The sequence below is a fragment of the Ornithorhynchus anatinus genome, chromosome 19 (genome assembly GCF_004115215.2).
Source record: "Ornithorhynchus anatinus isolate Pmale09 chromosome 19, mOrnAna1.pri.v4, whole genome shotgun sequence".
Classification (NCBI taxonomy): Eukaryota; Metazoa; Chordata; class Mammalia; order Monotremata; family Ornithorhynchidae; genus Ornithorhynchus; species Ornithorhynchus anatinus.
In genome coordinates this window covers 2,227,066-2,236,224 of record NC_041746.1, presented here as the reverse complement: position 1 = coordinate 2,236,224, position 9,159 = coordinate 2,227,066, and the positions used below count along the sequence as shown (strand labels likewise).

The 9,159-nt window shown below is 48.7% G+C and overlaps 1 long non-coding RNA gene across 1 annotated transcript in view; it reads left to right on the top strand.

The window, feature by feature from the left end:
• The first annotated feature begins 459 nt into the window (after window positions 1-459).
• The window catches only part of LOC114805635, a 35,775-nt gene continuing 27,075 nt past the window's right edge, over window positions 460-9,159 (top strand). Inside the window, exons 1-2 of the long non-coding RNA XR_003753619.2 lie at window positions 460-647; window positions 4,247-4,369. This is a non-coding gene — a long non-coding RNA (uncharacterized LOC114805635). The remainder of the gene's footprint in view (window positions 648-4,246; window positions 4,370-9,159) is intronic.

The following is a 9,159-nucleotide window of genomic DNA, read 5'->3' as shown; positions in this document are numbered from 1 at the left end:
GACCTCGGCCCAGTCACCCGATTTCTTTGTGTCTTTCTCATTTGTAAAAGGGGGATTCGATCTTAGACTGCGAACCCCGTGTGGGGCTGGGGCTGTGTCCGACCCGATTATCTTGTATCAACCCTAACGCTTAGAACAGCGGTGCTTGGTGCAGGGAAATCACTGCACAAACATCAAAATTCTTATTTGGATTGACTGGGTGGCTTCTAGAGAAACATGGGGCTGTTGGTGAGATTGGAAGATAGATTTGTACTGGATAGGGAGAGAGCTTGCCCAGTTTCCCCAATACCCTGGCGGTTTAGGGCTGTGGGGAACAAGACAGGTGGGTGTGGTTAATTCTTGTAACAAGCAAATTGCCCCCACCTGGCACCAGGGACAACCCAAGGAATTCACTCTTGTTGCTGAGGAACTTCAAACACCCACAGGGCCTCATTCCATCCTCAAGGACTTCTCCATCGTAGCCATTTCAGGTCTTGCCTTTCCCAGTTAAACTCGATATCAGCAACCTCTGTTTTCTGGCATCAGCTGAAAGCAGGAGCCAATCAACAAGGTGGGAGGGTTTTAAATCGAGGAGCAGGTGGCTCTTTTTCTCTCCTCTGCTGAGACACACGCTTCGCTGGGCCGAATTCAGTCTCTTGTATTGACTGGTGAGTACTTCTGCTTTGAAGTGTGTGCTTAAAAAATGGTCTGCATTATATTCACAGCAGTTGGTGATTACATCAGACCTTGTATCTCTAGGAATGAAGTGACTCAGTTTTTTTCCATTTTTAATCTCTGGCTTCTAGACTATAAGCCTGTTGCAGTCAGGAATTTTCTCTCTTTATTGCCGAATTGTTTCCAAGTGTTTAGTACGGTGCTCTGCACCCAGTAAGCGCTCCATAAATACAGTTGAATGAAGGAATGTAAACTCCTATTTCCAGGTCTGACTCGAAGGACAATGTCTGTAGGTCCCCTGAGCTATCAGTCCATCTTTGGCACTTACTGAGTGTTATTGTGTGCAGAGCTCTGCAACTAAATGCTTGGAAGAGTCCAATACAATTGATAGTTATGATCTAATACTATAATGATTTGAGTATACTATAATACTATAATGATAGTATATGATTATACTATATGATCTAATACTATGTTTCAGGCACTGTTCTAAGCGCTGGGGACAATACAAGGTAATCGGGTTGGCGCAGTCCCTTTCCCACAAATTGCTCACCGTCGTATTCCCCATTTTACAGGCGAGGGAACCGAGGCACAGAGAAGTGAAGCGACTTGCCCCTGGTCCCACAGCAGGCAAGCGGTAGAGCTGGGTTTAGAACCCAGGTCCTCCGACTCCCGGGCCCGTGCTCTCTCTACTAGGCCACGCTGCTTCTCTGTAAAATGCCCTTCGGTTTGCGTCTAGGAATCACGATCGGGCCCATCTTAAAGAACTCTCAGAGATAAATCCATGTACTGTTTGAACTGTTTGGAAGCTTTTTTCTTCTGCTCCCGTCGATTTAGCCAGTCCAAGGACATAAAGCTACCGATTACCTGAATGATGCCTCGGTAATTGTTTCTGCGGTTAGCTCGATTGTCCTGAATTAAGAGTCTAAGGCCTTCTCCTGGGAACCCCATTCTCAAGTCCCTTCACTGTGTTGTACCCCACAGAAAATTCCACAGGTGAGGCAGGAAGGTCCCCTAGAAGATGGAGGGAGTCACTTTAGACGTGGACTCTCCGTTCACTGCTTTCCTGTTCACACTTAAATTCTTCTCCTACTTCTTCCCTCCTCATGACTTCCTTTACACCTCATTCAACACCCCTTCCTCCCTCCCCCCCACCCAATTCCTCTTTTATGGCCTGGAGTCAGGAGCTTCCTTTTTAAAAATAAAAGATATATATATATAATTGAAGTGCTTACTACGAGCCAGGCACTGTACTAAGCACTGGGTTAGGTACTAGTTTATCAGATTGGACATGGTCTGTGTTCCACACGGGCTTACAGTTTTCCTCCTCGTTTTACAGATGAGGTAAATAAGGCCCCGAGAAGTTAGGTGACTTGCCCAGGGTCCCGAAGCAGAGAAGTGGTGGAGCGAGAATTAGAACTCAGGTCCTTATGACTCTCAAACCTTTACTCTATCCCCTAGGCCCCACTGCTTCTCCTGAAAGAGGCTCAGGTTTATGTTGAGGAAGTATGGGATTGGAAGTGGTGGTATGGATCGTTGTGAATAACAACTGTAGAGTTTAAGCACTTGCACTGTCCTAAGTGCCGGGTGAAGTACAATTTGAGCAAAATGAGCACAATCCCTGCCTTGTACGGGGCTCAGAGTGTAAGGGGGAGGGAGAATGGGTATTCTATACTGGACTCTTCCAAGGGCTTACTGCAGTGCTCTGCCCACTGTAAGAGCTCAATAAATACCATTGATTGTGTCTTATCCCCATTTTATAGATAAGGAAACTAAGGCACAGAGCAGAGAAGTGACTTGCCCAAGGTCAAACAGTAGGGAAGTGATAAAGGGGTGCCTAGAACATGGGTGTCCTGGTTCCCAAGCCTGTGCTCTTACCCCTAAACTTTGCAGCTTCTTGCTGCTCCTTTCTAGAAACAGATTAAATCTGTGGTTACAAACCAACCGCCCGCCTCTTTATTTCTCCACCTAAAATGGAGGCACAGACGATCTCATTACCCTTCTGTTAGCTGGACTTCCTCCCTTGCTCCCTGAAAAAACCCGAGCATTTGCAGCCAGGTTTGAAAAGACTCAGAATGGTGGCTCTCTGGCCTGATCATTCTCTGAGGTCTGTCCCTCTTAACAGTAATAAAAATGTTGGTATTTGTTAAGCGCTTACTCTGTGCAGAGCACTGTTTTAAGTGCTGGGGTAGATACAGGGTAATCAGTTTGTCCCACGTGAGGCTCACAGTCTTAATCCCCATTTTACAGATGAGGTAACTGAGGCCCAGTGAAGTGACTTGCCCACAGTCACACAGCTGACAAGTGGCAGATTCGGGATTCGAACCCATGACCTCTAACTCCCGAGCCCGGGCTCTTTCCACTGAACCACGCTGCTCTGCTTCTCTTAGATGGCACCCTCCCGGAATGCCCTATGACCTTTCTCCCTCGGGCTCACGGGAACACGTTGGGGTCTCCGAAGCCCAACTGGTTTGCGGGTGATAGTAATAATAGTAAGAATAATTGTGGTATTTGTTAAGCCCTTACGCTGTGTCAGTGTACTAAGTAAGCTCTGGAGAAGATACAATGTAATCAAGACCCACGTGGGGCTCACAGTCAGCGAATGAAAGCACGTATCGAATCCCCATTTTGCAGAAGAGGGAACTGAGCCACAGAGAAGTCAGGTGAGTTGGCCGAGGTCACACAGCAGACAAATGGCATAACTGGAATTAAAACCCAGGTCCTTTGACTCCCGGGCCCGTGCCGTTTCCGCTCGGTCACAGTGATCGCGTCTATCGGGAACCAGTGGACGCCATCTTAACTGGGCTTCTACTTTTCCGGCACTCGGTGACCACCTCTGTTGGCGTGATGACAAAAGGAACCAGTTCTTACTTATTCAACCGTATTTACTGAGCGCTCACCGGTCTGTAGACGGAACACTGTGCTGTACCTGAAGTTTCAAGCCCCAGGGCTGAGAGATCGGGTGATGAGCCGACGTCTTCTCCATCTACTCTGAGGCTTTATTGGGTCAGATCATCAGTCCCCACTCCACAGTGACAGACTCTTCCCGGCTTCTGAATGAAAAACGATTGATTTTTCCCTCCGCTCAATATGCCGTTTATCTAGCGGCAAGAGCCCGGGCTTGGGAGTCAGCGGGTGTGGGTTCTAATTCCGCTTCTGCCACTGGTCTGCTGTGTGACCTTGGGCAAATCACTTCACTCTCTGAGCCTCAGTCCCCTCATCTGAAAAAATGGAGATTAAGACTGGGAGCCCCACGTGGGGCAACTTGATGACCTTGTATCTACCCCACTGCTTAGAGCAGTGCTCTGCACATAGTAAGAGCTTGATAAATACCATAATCACTAATATCATTATTAAGGACCGAATTAAGCGCTTGAGAGGGTGCGGTTGACTTAAATAACATGATTTCTGCGCTCAAGATGCTTCCAGCCTACTTCTACTCATCACAGTCTATAATGTTGGAGGCGTGGAAATGATCTATTCAACCTAATCATGTGTCCACCTCGAATATCTCCTGTGCTTTGATAACTTAATTTTGGGAAACGCTACTCGGAATGAGCCAGCGATCGACATCTCGACTTCTTGGTTTTAGGTGATCTGTCACTTGGGCCTACCCAAAACTCCAAATGGACTCATCCGATGCTGCATTCACCCTGGCCCGTCCCGCCGAAGAAGTCAGACTGGGATGGAGAGAAATCAGGCCGTGGGCACGCAAGTACGATCTCTCTCTCTCTTATTGTTTTAACCGCTGGAAAGCGTGTCTGGCTTATTCCAGGTTATCGGTGTCTGTCGGGAGCAACTGCTATGGGGTGGTCTGACGAATTGGTTTGTTGGCTAGCAAATCAGTTTGTGTACAATTCGAGACCCTCTTATTACGCGATAGAAATATTGCAAACCGCTCATTCCTTTGCCTCTGTGGTCTCATTTGTTTCCCTGAATTCCCAAGAGGGGATTGGAAAGTTCAGGTCCACGGTCCGTGTGTCTGCGTCTGGACATCGGGTAGCGGTGGTGTTTTAGGGGAGTTGAGCGTTTTGCCCAGCAACTGTGCCATGGGTAGGGAAGATACGAGAGAGCAGACACATGTCAGCAACTCTCCCGTGGAAGTTTTCGTGGGCGAGGGAAGGGGAATTGGCCTGCCTGAGTGGAAGGACATTGAGAGGTCAAGTCGTACTCTCCCAAGTCCTTAGGACGTTGCTCTGCACACGGTAAGCGCTCAGAAAACTCCTCCGACGGATTGAAGCGGAAAGGAGGGTGGCCCTGGATCGTGGCGAAAGGACGTATACGACATATATGAGAAGCAGCATGGCTCAGTGGAACGAGCCCGGGCTTTGGAGTCAGAGGTCATGGGTTCGAATCCCGGCTCGGCCGCTTGTCAGCTGTGTGACTGTGGGCAAGTCATAAATGTACACTGCCTTGATTCTATTTAGTTGCCATTGTTTTTACGAGATGGTCTTCCCCTCGACTCTATTTATCGCCATCGTTCTCATCGGTCCGTCTCCCCCGATCAGACCGTAAGGCCGTCAAACGGCAGGGACCGTCTCTATCTGTTGCCGACTTGTTCATTCCAAGCGCTTAGTACGGTGCTCTGCACATAGTAAGCGCTCAATAAATACTATTGGATGAATGAATGAACTTCTCTGCACCTCAGTTACCTCATCCGTAAAATGGGGATTAAGACTGTGAGCCCCACGTGGGACAACCTGATTCCCCTGTGTCTACCCCAGCGCTTAGAACGGTGCTCTGCACATAGTAAGCGCTCAACAAATCCCACCATTATTATATATGAGTTTGCGATGGATGATCCTGGCCTTTCCCTGGACAGAGAATGCCTGTGGTGATGTTTGTGTCCCTAGGGAACAGGCTTTGCTTTTCCCTTTGGATTTATTGATTCTGAGCGTTGAGAATAAATACGATCGATTTGTCTCGACAACAGTTGCAGCAATTACATGAGAAGTCTTAGACACGACCATCCTAAAGTAAGGAGGTTGGAAATCTGGCTGCAAAAGGACAATGTTTTGGTAGCCACCGTGGCGATCCCCCATAAGGGCTGTGATTTTTTTAAAATTATTTTGGACAACGTGCTTCGACGCCTTAATGTACCCGCCATTTGTATCGCTATGGTAACCTGCACACTTAGTTGGCTCGGGTCCATCGTCTCTCTTCGTAATCATTTTAAGGCGGTGCTTAGAAAACAAAATCTGTCTCGCCTGTTGACTACCGCCAACTGACGTGGCCGACGTCCCCTTTAATCCGAACGCCTCGTGTATCGGTAACTACCTCTGCCTCGCCGGTGAAATGTTAATATGAATGACGTGACAGTGACCGAGCTGTCGAGGCATCGGTTCTGCTCCCGGGTCCCAGGGTAAAGTGGGACTTCGTTAGGGTAATTTATCATCTCCGCAGCCTCTCTTTCTCCGTGGGATGAAAGTCGATTTCTAAGTGCACGTCTCTGCTCAGTAGGGAATTCCTGACCGAGAGGAGAGGGATGAGGACATGGGAGGCAGGAAAGGAGAAGGGAAGCCTATGAAGGATGTCCCTTGGAAGAATCCAAAATGAACGTGGGTTGTGGAGGGGGGGGGGGGGTCCCTGAAGCGTGTGCAAACATACGGAGAAAATGGAAAATTCAGCAAAGTTGTGGGGAAAGTTGCAGAAGCCATTCCAGCCAGAGATTAAAGCCCTCTGCTTCGTTATTAGTGGTACAACGATGATAATTGTGGTTTAGGCGCGTACTATGTGCCGAGCGCGGTCCTGAGCACTGGGGTGTACAAGATAGCATATTTATTGAGCACTTACTGTATGCAGAGCCCCGTACTAAGCGCTTGGGAGAGTACAGAGAACAATAAACAGACACATTCCCTGCCCTCGGTGAGCTGGAGAGCGAGACGGAGTTTCCAGTCTGAGTAACGTGGAGAAGAGGTATTTAAATCCCCATTTTGCAGATGAGGAAACTGAGGCACGGAGAAGTGAAGTGAGTCGCCCAAGATCCCACAGCAGGAACTTGGCCAACCCAGCTCCTCTGACTCCCAGGCCCGTGCTCTTTCCACTAGGTCGTGTGGCTTCTCCCATCAATCGGCGGTCTTTATCGATCACCTACCGCGTACAGAAGCACCACGGTTGAGCACTTGGGAGCGTTCAGTAGAGTTAATGGACGTGTGCCATGGCCTCGGGGGGTTTGTGATCTAGAGCAAGAGACAGGCACTGAGAAATGAACCCACAGAAGGACAGGGGAGATGGGCATGTGGGTGGGAATTTAGGGCTTTCATGATCTTATCTGAGCACATGGTAAGCGCTTGAATGGTATTATTATTATTGCCTCGGGCTCTTGGGACTATTGTTTAATGAGTCGTAGGGCTCAGAATGGTTTTCTAAGCTCATTTCATAAAGCTGTCTGATGTCATCATCGTACCTAGAGGTACCCAAAGGTGATCATCTACGAGGGGCTGGGGAAAAGCCAGCCCCGTTTTATGAAGAAAAAAGACGTTGCAAGGGCCACGGCCTAGCGGAAATACCTTAGGACTGAGTGTCGGAAGACTTGGGTTCTAATCCAAGTCAGCTCTGTGACTTGGGCAAGTCGCTTAACTTCTCTGTGCCTCGGTTTTCTCGTCTCTAAAATGGGGATAAGGTGTGCCCGCCCTGGCAAAACTACCCTGAGTGGGACAAGTACTACGTCTAATAGGCTAAGAATCTACCTAACCCGGCGTCCAGCACGGAGTGTGGGTCACGGTATAGCTCTCTCTCCTATGGCTAGTTAACTTTGAAGTAAGGACCTCTTGCTTCTTAGCTGGGAACACCAGCTTCCTGACGTATGCGTTTATTCCCATTAAGGCCATACGTAGCCCCAGATTAAATTAAATAAATCTCCATTCCCTTTGGTCAGCACTGTTCTAAGCGTTTGGGAGAGTACGCTGTGATAGACACATTCCCTGCCCACAACGAGCTTCTGGAGGAGCAGGGCAGCCTTGTCTTAGGGGAAAGAGCATAGGACCGAGATTCGAGAGAAGCGGATCTTACTGCGACCTGGGACGAGTCGCTCAACCTCTCTGAGCCTCCGTTTTCTCCTCTGTAAAGTGGGAATAAAATCTCTGCTCTCCCTACCCCTTAGACTGTGAGCTCTAAATTGGGCAGGGCCTCAGTCGGGTTAGTTTTCTTGTATCTATCTTCACTCGCAGCACTGCTTTTTAGAATACAGCACACGCTTATGAAATGTGAATATTTTTATTTCTTGGCTAAACAATGCCGCCGCCTCAGTTTCGTACTTTAAATAGGAACCCATCTAGTGTCTAGAGGTAATATTCGCTTTATAGTAGCGCTTAGTGACTTCCCCGCTTTGCGGGAGAGGTCAGAAATTAATGACGTGGATCTAGGGGGCTGAGACTTCAAGGATCTTGGGATTCTTTTGCGTATGTGTGTGTGTGTGTGTTTATTGGTGTTTGTTAAGCACTTAACCGTGTGCCAAGCACTAGACTTGGAGCTGGGATGGGGGCGAGATAATCATTTTGGATGCGGCCCTTGCCCCACACGGGGCTCACAGTCCAATCAGTGGTATTTATGAAGTGCTTACTGTGTGCAGAGCACTGTACTAAGCACTTGGGAGAGTACAGTACAGCAGAGGTGGTAAGCACCATCCCTGCTTACCATCTGCAGCCCGTAAAGTAGAGCCTGAATAACATCCTCACTTGTTAATTTTAAACTAAAGCTAAGGAGCATATTTATCCCAGGGAAGACTGTAGTCATTCTAATAATTATGGCATTTGTAAGCACTCACTCTGTGCCTTGCACTGTTCTAAGCACTGCGGGAGGTACAAGGTAATCAGGCTGGACACAGTCACGGTCCCACATGGGGCTCACTGTCTTAATCCCCATTTCACGGACGAGGTAACTGAGGCACAGAGAAGTGAAGCGACTTGCCCAAGGTCACGCAGGAGACGAGTGGCAGAGCCGGGATCAGAACCCACGTCCCCTGACTCCCAAGCCTTTGTTCTTGCCACCAGGCCATGCTGCTTCGCGGTACTCTGAGTTCTTCTCTGTACTTTAAGTCCAGAGCGGGGTACGGCAGGGAAACAGAAATCAGAAATTCAGCAGCGACCTGGCAGGTGGACGTTACATAGAAGCAGCCGCGTCTGCTTAGTCGAAGTTCTGCAGCGAAAACCACGGCCAATTTATGACTGAGGTGAAGGAATCTCGCCGTCTGCGTTGGGAGAAGAATCAGTTGGGAGTTTAGAACAAAGTGCCGCTAAAACAGATCTCAAGTAACCAAGGAAAACCTGATTGATGATGATTCATGCCGGCTGGAGATGATAAAATGCCTCTCCGAATAAGTGACTCTTTGGACCCCAGGGGGCTCTAACAATGCCAATATTGCAGTAAAACCATCTGCCTTCTGTGGGGGTTTGCAAAGTGATGAAGGGCACCTGAATGCAGACCCAAGGATGTGCGGGAAACGGGGTCTATTTGCCGAGCTCCCCCTGGATGCAGCCCCTGTACTAAGCGCTTTGTAAGATCACC